The 10,669-nt window shown below is 37.1% G+C and overlaps 1 pseudogene; it reads left to right on the top strand.

Annotated features, from left to right (window-relative positions):
• The first annotated feature begins 743 nt into the window (after positions 1-743).
• Positions 744-7,598, top strand: LOC137254339 (uncharacterized; annotated as a pseudogene).
• The last annotated feature ends 3,071 nt before the right edge of the window (positions 7,599-10,669 follow it).

Below are 10,669 nucleotides of genomic sequence, written 5' to 3'. Positions count from 1 at the left end.
GGGGATGTCCTAACGGCAGCGTCTGTTCGCCACTAGGTGCGGCTGCAAGCGGGCGGCTGTCTTGCAGCAAGCGGCTCGCTATTTAAACATGTAAGTAATATTTTAACCCCCGCTGAGCGGGTTGTGCGCTGGGCTTGGAACCCGCCAAGTCAAACCATACTCCAATGAAAAGCAACAACAATCCTCGGATAAAAAGAACACTGTCTATTGATGACGACTATGGCAAACGTTTGAAGGACAATGAATTGAGGGCATGCACCTGGAACGTCCGCTCCCTGAATGGTATTGGTGCAGACGCCCGGCTGGTTGATGTCCTCGTCAAAGCAAATTCTAACATCACCGCCATCCAAGAAATGCGTTGGATGAAGCAAGGAGGAAAAAAAATTAAAAATGTTGCCATCTATTGGAGTGGTCGTACAAATAAGCGCAGTTTCGGCGTCGAATTCGTGGTGCGAGAGAGACTTTGTTGCCAAGTATTGACGTTCACGACTGTGGATTAACGTTTCACCGCCATCCGAATAAAAGCAAAATTTTTTTAATATATCATTCATCTGCGCCCAAGCGCCGACAAAGACGATGAGGTGAAAGACGCATTTTATGAACAGTTAGAACGCACATACGAGCGCTGCCCCCGCCATGATATAAAGTCGTGCTTGGCGACTTTAGCGCCGGGGTGGGTAAAGAAGGTGTTTTTGGCCTTACAGTTGGAAAGCTCAGCTTACACCACAAAAATACAATTCTCAATGGAGGCTAAATATCCAGAGGTCACACTGGAGATAAGCCTCACGTGGAATGCTCATTTGGATGCTATCCTAAACACAACAAGAGCTTTCTTCGCCTGTACTCGTCTCTACGACAAAACATGGGAGATTTGTCCAAAAATGGTATATTGGACATTTTATACTGTCGCAAGGCCAATAGTCACCTATGCTTCTCTAGTTTGGTGGCAGAAGGCCACGCAAAGAAAGGCAATGGCTAAACTAAGCAAACTGCATCGATTAGTTTGCGTTGGCATAACGGGTGCGATGAGAGGCAACACTAGGTTCACTAAGACTTCCAAATATTTCTGAGTTGAAGGAAGGAAATATTGTAGGGCATATGAAAGTAATAAAAAAATTCATAGGTAATCCCTCATTACAACTGCGTGACGTAATGTCCCCTAAGCTCAGAATCTCACGGAACTTTGGAGTGTCCATTGTGGACAGGACCCACTGTCATCTATGGGACGAACTTCGAAAAATCGATACCAATGGGATGTTAATCCACCATATTTCAGGCAGAAATTCATGCAATAGAGGTCTGTGATAGAGAATGTCTGCGGAGCGGCTCAACATCGAAGAGCATCTACATTATGTCGGACAGCCAGGCGGCACTGCGTGCCTTGCAATCCTACATAGTTACATCTAAGCTGGTGGATGAATGCACTGAAATCCTTAATGCCCTGGGAGAGAAAAACAAGGTTTTCTTGGGATGGGTTCCCGAACATCAGGGACATGGAGGTAATGAACATGCAGTGTGCTACATCAGCATTCTATGGTCCAGAGCCCTTTTGTGGACTCACAAAAGCATACACCAGGGAAATTATAAGTAACTGGGAAACTAAACAATTCAGAAGTCACTGGATTGATTGCCCAGGGCAAAGGCAGGCCAAACTGTTTATACTTTCGGCAACGAAAGTATCAGCCAAACTCATTAACCTAAGCAGGGAGGACCTAAGAACTCTTACTGGTTACTACACGGCATACTTCGGTCTACGATATCACCTAAGTAAATTAAATCTATCTGATTCCCAAATTTGTCGTTTCTGGGAGCTGGATGATTAAACGCCGGTTCACATTCTCTGCGAATGCATCGCTCTAGCTAGGCAGATACTCTCCCATCTAGGTGGTGGGACTCTTAATCCCTATGTGATATGGAGTAAAATGCCTGAAGAGGTATTTAGATACATCAAGAGCCTCCAGATACAAAATTAGGCTGAAAGGTCTTGCACAATAGATCTGCACAAATGTCGCATTGTTTCCAGATCAATTGATAATAATAATAATAATAATACAAAATGAAACTTCTCCTAATGGACTGAGGCTGATTGACTTTGCCGGTGCTCGAAACATTAATTCATTCATTCATTGATCGAAATACTCGCAATCAGATCGATCACGTTGTGATAGACGGACGGCATGCCACTAGTCTTTTAGATGTGCGCACGATCCTAGGACCTAAAATCGACACGGACCCTTATCTTGTCGCAGCCAAAATAAGCACTCGCCTCAGCGCTGCTAAAACCAAGGAACAAAAAACACAAGGAAAGCTAGGCGTCGAAAGGCTGCAATCGCAACAGACTGCCAATGATTTCGCAATTCTACTCTCACACCTGCTCTTTGAGAGCAAAACTCAGCCTGAAGGAATACAGGAGCAGTGGGAGCATATCTCCAAAGCACTTCGTACTGCCGCCGAGGAGAAAATTGGTTACCGATGTCCACGGAAAGACAACTGGTATGATGAAGAATGCCGCGTTGCAAACGAAAGAAAAGACTACGGGGCTACGTTAAAATCGAACGCAACAAGAGGAGAGTGTGAAGGCTACCGTAAGTTAAGAAGGGAAGCGGGACTCCTTTTCAGAAAGAAAAAAACAGAGGCAGAAAGGCGTGAGTGCGAGGAGCTTGAGCTGCTAGCCACCAGGAATAACGTCCGAAAATGTTACAAAAAATTCGGCGACAGACGGAAGGTTTTAGGACCAGGGAAAACTCCTGTAAGAACGAAAACAGCGACCTTATAACTGATGTCCAGAGAGTACTTAGATTGTGGAGGGAACATTTCTCTGCCCTGCTAAATGGAGACAACGATTTACTGCACAGAGATGACGAACCCGATCCCGCAATCGACGATGATGGAACAAATGCCTCCCCCCCCCCCCCCCCCCTTGATTATGATGAAGCCATAATGGCAATAACCAGATTTAAAAGCGACAAGGCCGTGGGCGCTGACTGATTGCCTGCGTAGCTATTGAAGAACGGCGGCGAGGGGTTGGTAAGGCGCATGCATCAGCTTCTTCGCAAAATATGGGCGGACGATTGCATGCCCGACGATTGGAATCTATATGTTCTTTGCCCAGTCCACAAGAAGGGGGATACTGCAAATTGCACCAACTATCGTGGAATCAGCCTTCTTAGTATCGCATATAAGTTCCTGTCAAGTGTATTGTGCGAAAGATTGAAGCCCACCGTGAATCAACTGATTGGATCTTTTCAGTGCCGCTTTAGACCTGGTAATTCTACCATCGATCAAAATGCGCCAAATCTTGGAAAAAACCCGTGAAAAAAGAATCGACACACATCACCTCTTCGTCGACTTTAAAGCCGCCTTAGACAGCACGAAAAGGAGCTGGTTATGTGCCGTTATGTCTGAATTTGGTTTCCCCGCAAAACTTATACGACTGTGCAAAATGACGTTGAGCAACAACATCAACTCAGTCAGAATTGAGAAGGACCTCTCCGAGCCGTTCGAAACTAGAGATTTCAGACAGGGTGACCCCCTATCGTGCGATTTCTTTAATTTTATGCTGGAGAAAATTATAATAGCTGCAGAACTTAACCGCTCTGGAATAATATTCTATAAAAGCGTGCAATTACTGGCGTATGCTGATGACATTGATATCATCGGCCTAAACGCCCGCACCGTTAGTTCTGCTTACTCCAAATTGGAAAAAGAAGCGGTAAAGATGGGTCTGAAGGTGAATGAGGACTAAACGTTGTACCTGCTGTCATCGAGCAAAAAATCAGCGCATATGCGCCTTGGCAACCACGCTGCTGTTGGCAGCCATAATTTCGTAATAGTAAAAGACTTCGTTTATATGGGAACCAGCATCAACACAACAACAACATCAGCACTTAAATCCAGCGAAGAATCAATCTTGCCAATAAATGCTACTTTGGACTAGATAGGCAATTGAAAAGAAAAGTCCTCTCTCGGAGAACGAAAATCATACTCTACAAGTCACTTATCGTACCCGTCCAGCTATATGGGGCAGAATCATGAACCATGACAACAGCAGATGAAGCGGCTTTGGGAGTGTTCGTTAGAGAAGTTCTTCGAAAGATTTATGGACCTCTACGCGTTGGGGATGGCGAATACCGAAGAAGATTTAACGATGTGCTGTACGAGCTATACGCAGACATCAAGATTGTCCAGCAAATTAAAACGCAGCCGCTGCGCTGGCTGGGGCATGTTGTGCGAATGAAAGATGACACTCCGGCCAAGAAAGTGTGTCTATCGGAACCCGCCTATGGAAGCTGAGGTAGAGGGCGGCCCCCACTCCGCTGGAAGGACCAGGTGGAAAACGATTCAAACTCCTTTGGTGTGACCAATTGGCGCCGGTTAGCAGAGAGGAGAAGCGACTGGCCATAACGGTTTAAATTTTTAAGCGCCAATTAAGTAATTATGTAGTGATTCTGGACAAAAAAACACGTACTTGCCTTTTACCACCTATATCAACATTCAAGTTGATATTTTAAAAAAATTTTTATTTTGATTTTAAGTATAAAAATTTATTTTTGGGTATTTTTGAGTTTAGATATTTTCAAACTAATTAGAATTTTCTTTTTTTGAAGTTATTCAAAATTTTAAGTTAACACGAAAACTCAATTAAAATTATTTTAAAAATTAAAGTAAAGAGTACAAAGTAGTTAACACTATATTTACTCCCCCTCCAAGAAAATTTGAAACAAACAAATTATTAATTAATATTAAATATAACCTTTTTTTGTTTTTTGTTGTTTAATGTATTTGTATTTAAATTAGTGTTAATAAGTATGTTTGCTGGTTTAAGTAAATCAATTGAAATATTTTTAATAGTATTTTTGTATTGAATTGTAAATGTTTTATGTTTCTTAGAGATAACTTTAAAAGGTCCTTCATAAGGTGATTCTAAATTATATTTACGAAGAACTTTAACAAAAACATACTCACAATTTTCTAATTGTTTAGGAACGAAAAAATTTTCTTTGTTATGATGAAAAACTTTAGAACGAACAAGCGAAAAATATTCTCTTATTTTATGAAGAGCGTCATTAGAAAAATCATGTTCTTTATTACTATTTGAAATAATTAATTCACTAGGTATTCTAAGTGTTTGGCCATAAACAAGTTCAGCAGATGAACATTTTAAATCTTCTTTAATAGAAGTTCGTAAACCAAGTAGAATGAATGGTAAAATGTCAGACCAATGAACCGAGTCGTTCGATGCTATAGTTGCTGCTTTTAAAGTTCGATGAAATCTCTCTATCATGCCATTTGCTTGGGGATGGTAAGGAGATGTATGAATTTTATGAGAACATAAAAGTTTAGTTAATTCTGTAAAAAATTTTGAGGTGAATTGTGAACCTTGATCTACTGTAATATTTAATGGTATACCAAATCGTGGTATATAATTTTGAATAAAAGTTTTTACTATAGTATTTGTTGAAATATCTTTAAGCGGATAAGCTTCAGGCCAACGTGAAAATCTGTCAATAATTGTTAAAATATAACAATTTCCATTCGAAACTGGAAGAGGTCCAACAATATCCATATGAATATGTTCAAAACGGCCTGATGGTATTTGAATTTTTTGGATAGGAGATTTAGTATGTCTTGAAACTTTTGACAATTGATACAAGATGAAGTCCAATCGTTAATTTCTTTACGCATGTTAGGCCAAAAATATTTATTTTGAATTAATTTTCTAGTTGTTCTTATACTTGGATGAGATAATGAGTGAATTTTGTCGAATATAATTCTTCTCATAAAATGTGGAACATAAGGTCGTAGAGAAACATCACACCATATGTTTAAATTAATAACTGGAATATGAATTTCTTTTAAATTATTTTTAGAATTTGGATCAGAAATGTTTTTTTGTAAAAATGTATCAGTTTGTTGTTCTTTATATAAAGTTTCTAAAGTTATATCTTGAGTTGAAATTGCATTTATTTCTGGAATACGGGAAAGTGTGTCGGCAACTATGTTGTCTTTTCCACGTGTATATTGAATATCATTTGTAAATTGAGCAATATATTCAAGATGACGTAGTTGACGAGGAGATCTATCTTCTTTAGAATTTAGAACATGAATTAAAGGTTTATGATCAGTATAAATTGTAAAAGTTCTACCTTCAAGAAAATGTTTAAAATGTTTAATTGAATTATAAATTGCCAAAAGTTCACGATCAAATGTTGAATATTTAGTTTCTGTTGTAGTTAATTTTCTTGAAAAATAAGCTAAAGGTTCTAATATATTATTGCTAGTTTGTTGAAGAACCGCTCCAATAGCAACATTTGATGCATCTTCTGCTAATGATAAAGTACCATTTTTGTCGAAATGTGTAAGTAAGGTATTTTTAGCAAAAAGTTTTTTAACAATTTCGAAAGCTGTTGTGGTTTCATTTGTCCAATTTAATTGTTTGAGTTTGTTTTTAATTGCATGTGTTAACATTTCATGCAGAGGACTAAGTTCTGTTGCTAACATTTTAATATATCTGTGATAGTAATTTATCATACCTAAAAATTTTTGTAATTTATTTATAGAAATTGGTTTTTCAAAATTTGTTATGATTTCAATTCTACCTAAAGATGGTTTAATACCTTCGCCTGAAATTTCGTAATTTTATTTTATTTTTTTACACCGAGAGTACATTTTGAAGGTTTGATATTTAAATTATATTCTTCAAGTCTTTTGAAAACTGATTTTAGATGATTTATATGTTGATCTTCATTATCACTGGCAATAAGAATGTCATCAATGTATGTAAATACAAAATCGAAATCAGAAAATACTTCATTAATAAAGCGTTGGAAAGTTTGAGCACTGTTTCTTAAACCGAAAGGCATTCTTACGAATTCAAACATTCCAAAAGGGGTAGATATTGCAGTTTTATGAATGTCTTCTTCTGCCATTGGAATTTGGTGGTATGCACGCACAAGATCAATTTTGGAAAAAAATTGTTTGTTTTTTAAATCAATTGTTAAATCGTGAATATGTGGTAAAGGATACCGATCTGGTGTAGTAATAAAATTAAGTCTTCGATAGTCTCCGCAAGGTCTCCAATCATTTGGTTCTTTTTTAGGAACGAGATGAAGTGGAGATGCAATAGGAGAATTTGAGGGTCTGCATATACCCGTTTTAACTAAAAATTCAAATTCAGCTTTAGCAATTTTAAGTTTGATTGGATCAAGACGTCTGGGTTTCGAAAATGGTAAAATACCTTTTGTTTCTATCCTGTGAACCGTATGGTGTTTAACTTTTTTAGTATAATCTGGTTCACAGGTAATAGACGGAAATTCATTAAGTAATTTTGAAAACTTATTTTCGACAATAGGAATTTTGAGTGAGAAAATATCAGAAACTCCAGAAGATCCAGCAACTTTAATTTTTGTAGTAGAATCCATTATTTCTTTATTTTTATGTTGTATTGCTTCTTGTTCACAAATGTATAGGAAACACAAATATAGTTAAATTATATGCACAAGAATTTCAATAGTGCTATTTATTAAATTTTTATTTAGTTAATTCTTCAGCGCGTACTGCATTATGCTATTTTAATTATAACAAATATGGAGGGATAGTTATGTACATTAATGATCCCAGTTTTCTTTAATTACATCACGTTACTATATATTGCGAAATCACATAAAAGCAAAATAAATTCGTCTATGATTCAAGTTGATTTTAGTTTTAAAGTTTGGTTTAAAGTTCGTTTTAAAGTTGTAGGATCATTGGTAGGATCGCCAATATATCAACATTCAAGTTGATATTTTAAAAAAATTTTTATTTTGATTTTAAGTATAAAAATTTATTTTTGGGTATTTTTGAGTTTAGATATTTTCAAACTAATTAGAATTTTCTTTTTTTGAAGTTATTCAAAATTTTAAGTTAACACGAAAACTCAATTAAAATTATTTTAAAAATTAAAGTAAAGAGTACAAAGTAGTTAACACTATACCACCATAATCAAAAATTCGGCTTAAATCAAGTGCGGAGCTTTTGCCGCATCGTCGACGATCTCAGTTTATGCTGTAGTTATGGTGTTAACGGACTGAACTCTGTTGACCTTAAGCATGTAGACCACCGGAACTTGGTAGTGTATCGAGGTAAAGTATCGATACTTTACTCAGTACTTGGAATAATTTATCGAGTACTAAATACTCGAGTATTTATTGGAAAAGTATAGATATTACTTACTTAGTACTCGTATCCTTTCTGTCGAGAGCTGATTTATATTTTAAGTAGAATAAGTATTAAAATTTATTCCATCAATTTCTAAGTTACGCGTAAAAAGAATAAGAAAAACGTCCAGTTGTTGTCTTTTATACATCGGCCGAAAATCTTCTATTCGAAAATTAATAAAAATTATGTACTCTGGTCCAAAATCACTAACAATTTCTGAGTAAAACTTAACAATGTTTCCATTAGGTCAACAACATATAAATTAAAGCAAATTAGCTCTCTTTATGTCTTGCTCATGTTCGCCATAATGTTTTTCAAACTGTGTTCCAAAATTTTTCTTTTCCCTTTCGCTTTGTTGTTTAATGCATTGCAACGATAGACCAAAAAAAAAATTTAATAATAAATGCGAATTTTGTTTACTTTACAAACTTTGCGTTCATTGCCAAATAATTTGCCTTTATAAATATATTTTCCAGTTCAGATTCCTTTCGTATTGACAGGGTCGTAAAAAAATATAGCACTGAAATGCATAGTGCAATAACATACAACGAACAACAGTTATATCTAGCATAGTAATTTAGTGCGCTGACATGTGATGACAATAACTAGGGAAATATCACATCATGCCTCAATGGGATGCCAAAAGGCGGTTCATTTCTTGAACGCATAATAACTGAGGCCGTATAAAAGGAATGAGTTTACTTTTATGAGTTTTTAAGCGGGGATTACCCTTATTGTTTAAATGTGTGAAAACATTTATTAGAAGCAATTTTAATTTATAATTTATTTAATAATTTGGGAACCGTTGTTTAGATTTTTCCCAAATAACTAAATGAATGAGTTTACTTCTAGCACCTCAGTTCCACAGATGAGCCTTCTTTAGTTTTTTTAAGATATATTAAACTACTTCTACTAACTGGTTAACTGGAAGTGGAGCAGCCATTAAGCGGGTAAACCCTCACTAGACGACGGGGCGGTTATTTTCCGCACACACAGGGGAAACCAAAACATAAACATGATCGATAAACAGAGCAGTTCAGCCTGCAACGAGAATATCACGTAAACTCACTAACCTTAGCAGAGAGGACCTGCCAACTCTCACTGGATACTATACGGGTATGTGTAATTTACTATATCACTGAAATATTTTAAATGTATTCGACACGCAATTGGGTAAATTTTATGAGTTGAAGGATGAAACGCGGGTTCACAATCTTTTTGAATGTGTCATTCTGGTAAGGGGAGACTCTATCATTTAGGTGCGGTGACTCTTAATCCCTTCGTGATATGGAGCAAAAAGCCTGAAGATATAATAAAATACATTAAAAGCCTCTACTAACATCAATATGCTGAAAGATCAAGGCCAATACATCTCATTAAAGGTCCTAGTGTATCGAGGTCTAAAAATAATAATAATAATGCTTTACTCCCCCTCACACCGCTATAGTAACGATAGGGTCATTGTCCCTATGGCCCCTTAAGCAAAAGTAGAACAGCCCAACCAATGCGTGTGCACAAGGGGCTACCTATCTGCCTTTAAGGTGCACTTCCACTACACTCAGTCTGTTGCCGTCATGACAATTTGCGTTGCTACAAAGACCGCTAGCCGTCCCCTACCACACCACCATTCAGCTGTTTAGGTGGTTTTTTCCATTTTGATTCGTCCACTCGCCACCTTGCTTTCTCGACTCCCAGTCGCTTGGTATGGAAATGATAAGTGAAGGAGAGTGAGGGAAGGAGTGATAAGGAAAGCCAAAGGGGAAGAAGAAGGCGGAAGGAAAAAGCGATAATGAGAAGAAGAGAGAGGGGTATAAGAGTAAAGTAAGAGAAAGCGGGAGAATATTCGGGGAGAAAAGATAATGAACATTAAGTTGGAGAAAATAAGTAGTAAATATATAGTGCTGCATAACTCTGAGGAAATTTCGGCCGAACTTCCCTTCCGATCCACGTTCCGAAAAGTTAAGTGGTTTTTAAGTAAAGCCTTAAAAGTGTCAAAAAAATTATAATAATATTAATATTTTGGCAAGATATATAATCGTGGAGGCTGCCGTAATGTAGAGGTAGCGTCACCGAAGATCTTAGATTCAATTCCTTGGCAAAGGAATATCAAGAGCTTCAAAACAAGTTTCTTCATTTAGAGGAAAGTCTTTCTCAGCGGTGTCGCCTATTGTTAGTTATTTGGCAATCACGTGGAGTGTATTTTTGCCATGAAAAACTTCTCAGTAAAAAATTCACCTGCCTTGCAGCTGTGGTTTGGAATCGACGAGAAAGCATGTAGGTACCGTGCCGCAAATTTTTAGGAAAAACTAAAAGAAGCACGATGCAAATTGGCAGACAAGCTCTGCCTAAACTCTTTGTGGACGTTATTGCGCCTTAACTTCGTTTCTTTTTTTTATATATAACCATGGAGATTAATGCCAAGCTTCCCTTTGAATTTCACGTTTTCTGCTATTTAATTTTTCCCTCAAAT

Source organism: Eurosta solidaginis, chromosome 5, assembly GCF_040869045.1.
Source record: "Eurosta solidaginis isolate ZX-2024a chromosome 5, ASM4086904v1, whole genome shotgun sequence".
Lineage (NCBI taxonomy): Eukaryota > Metazoa > Arthropoda > Insecta > Diptera > Tephritidae > Eurosta > Eurosta solidaginis.
Note: the sequence above shows the minus strand (reverse complement) of the source record. Positions and strands in the feature narration are given on the sequence as shown.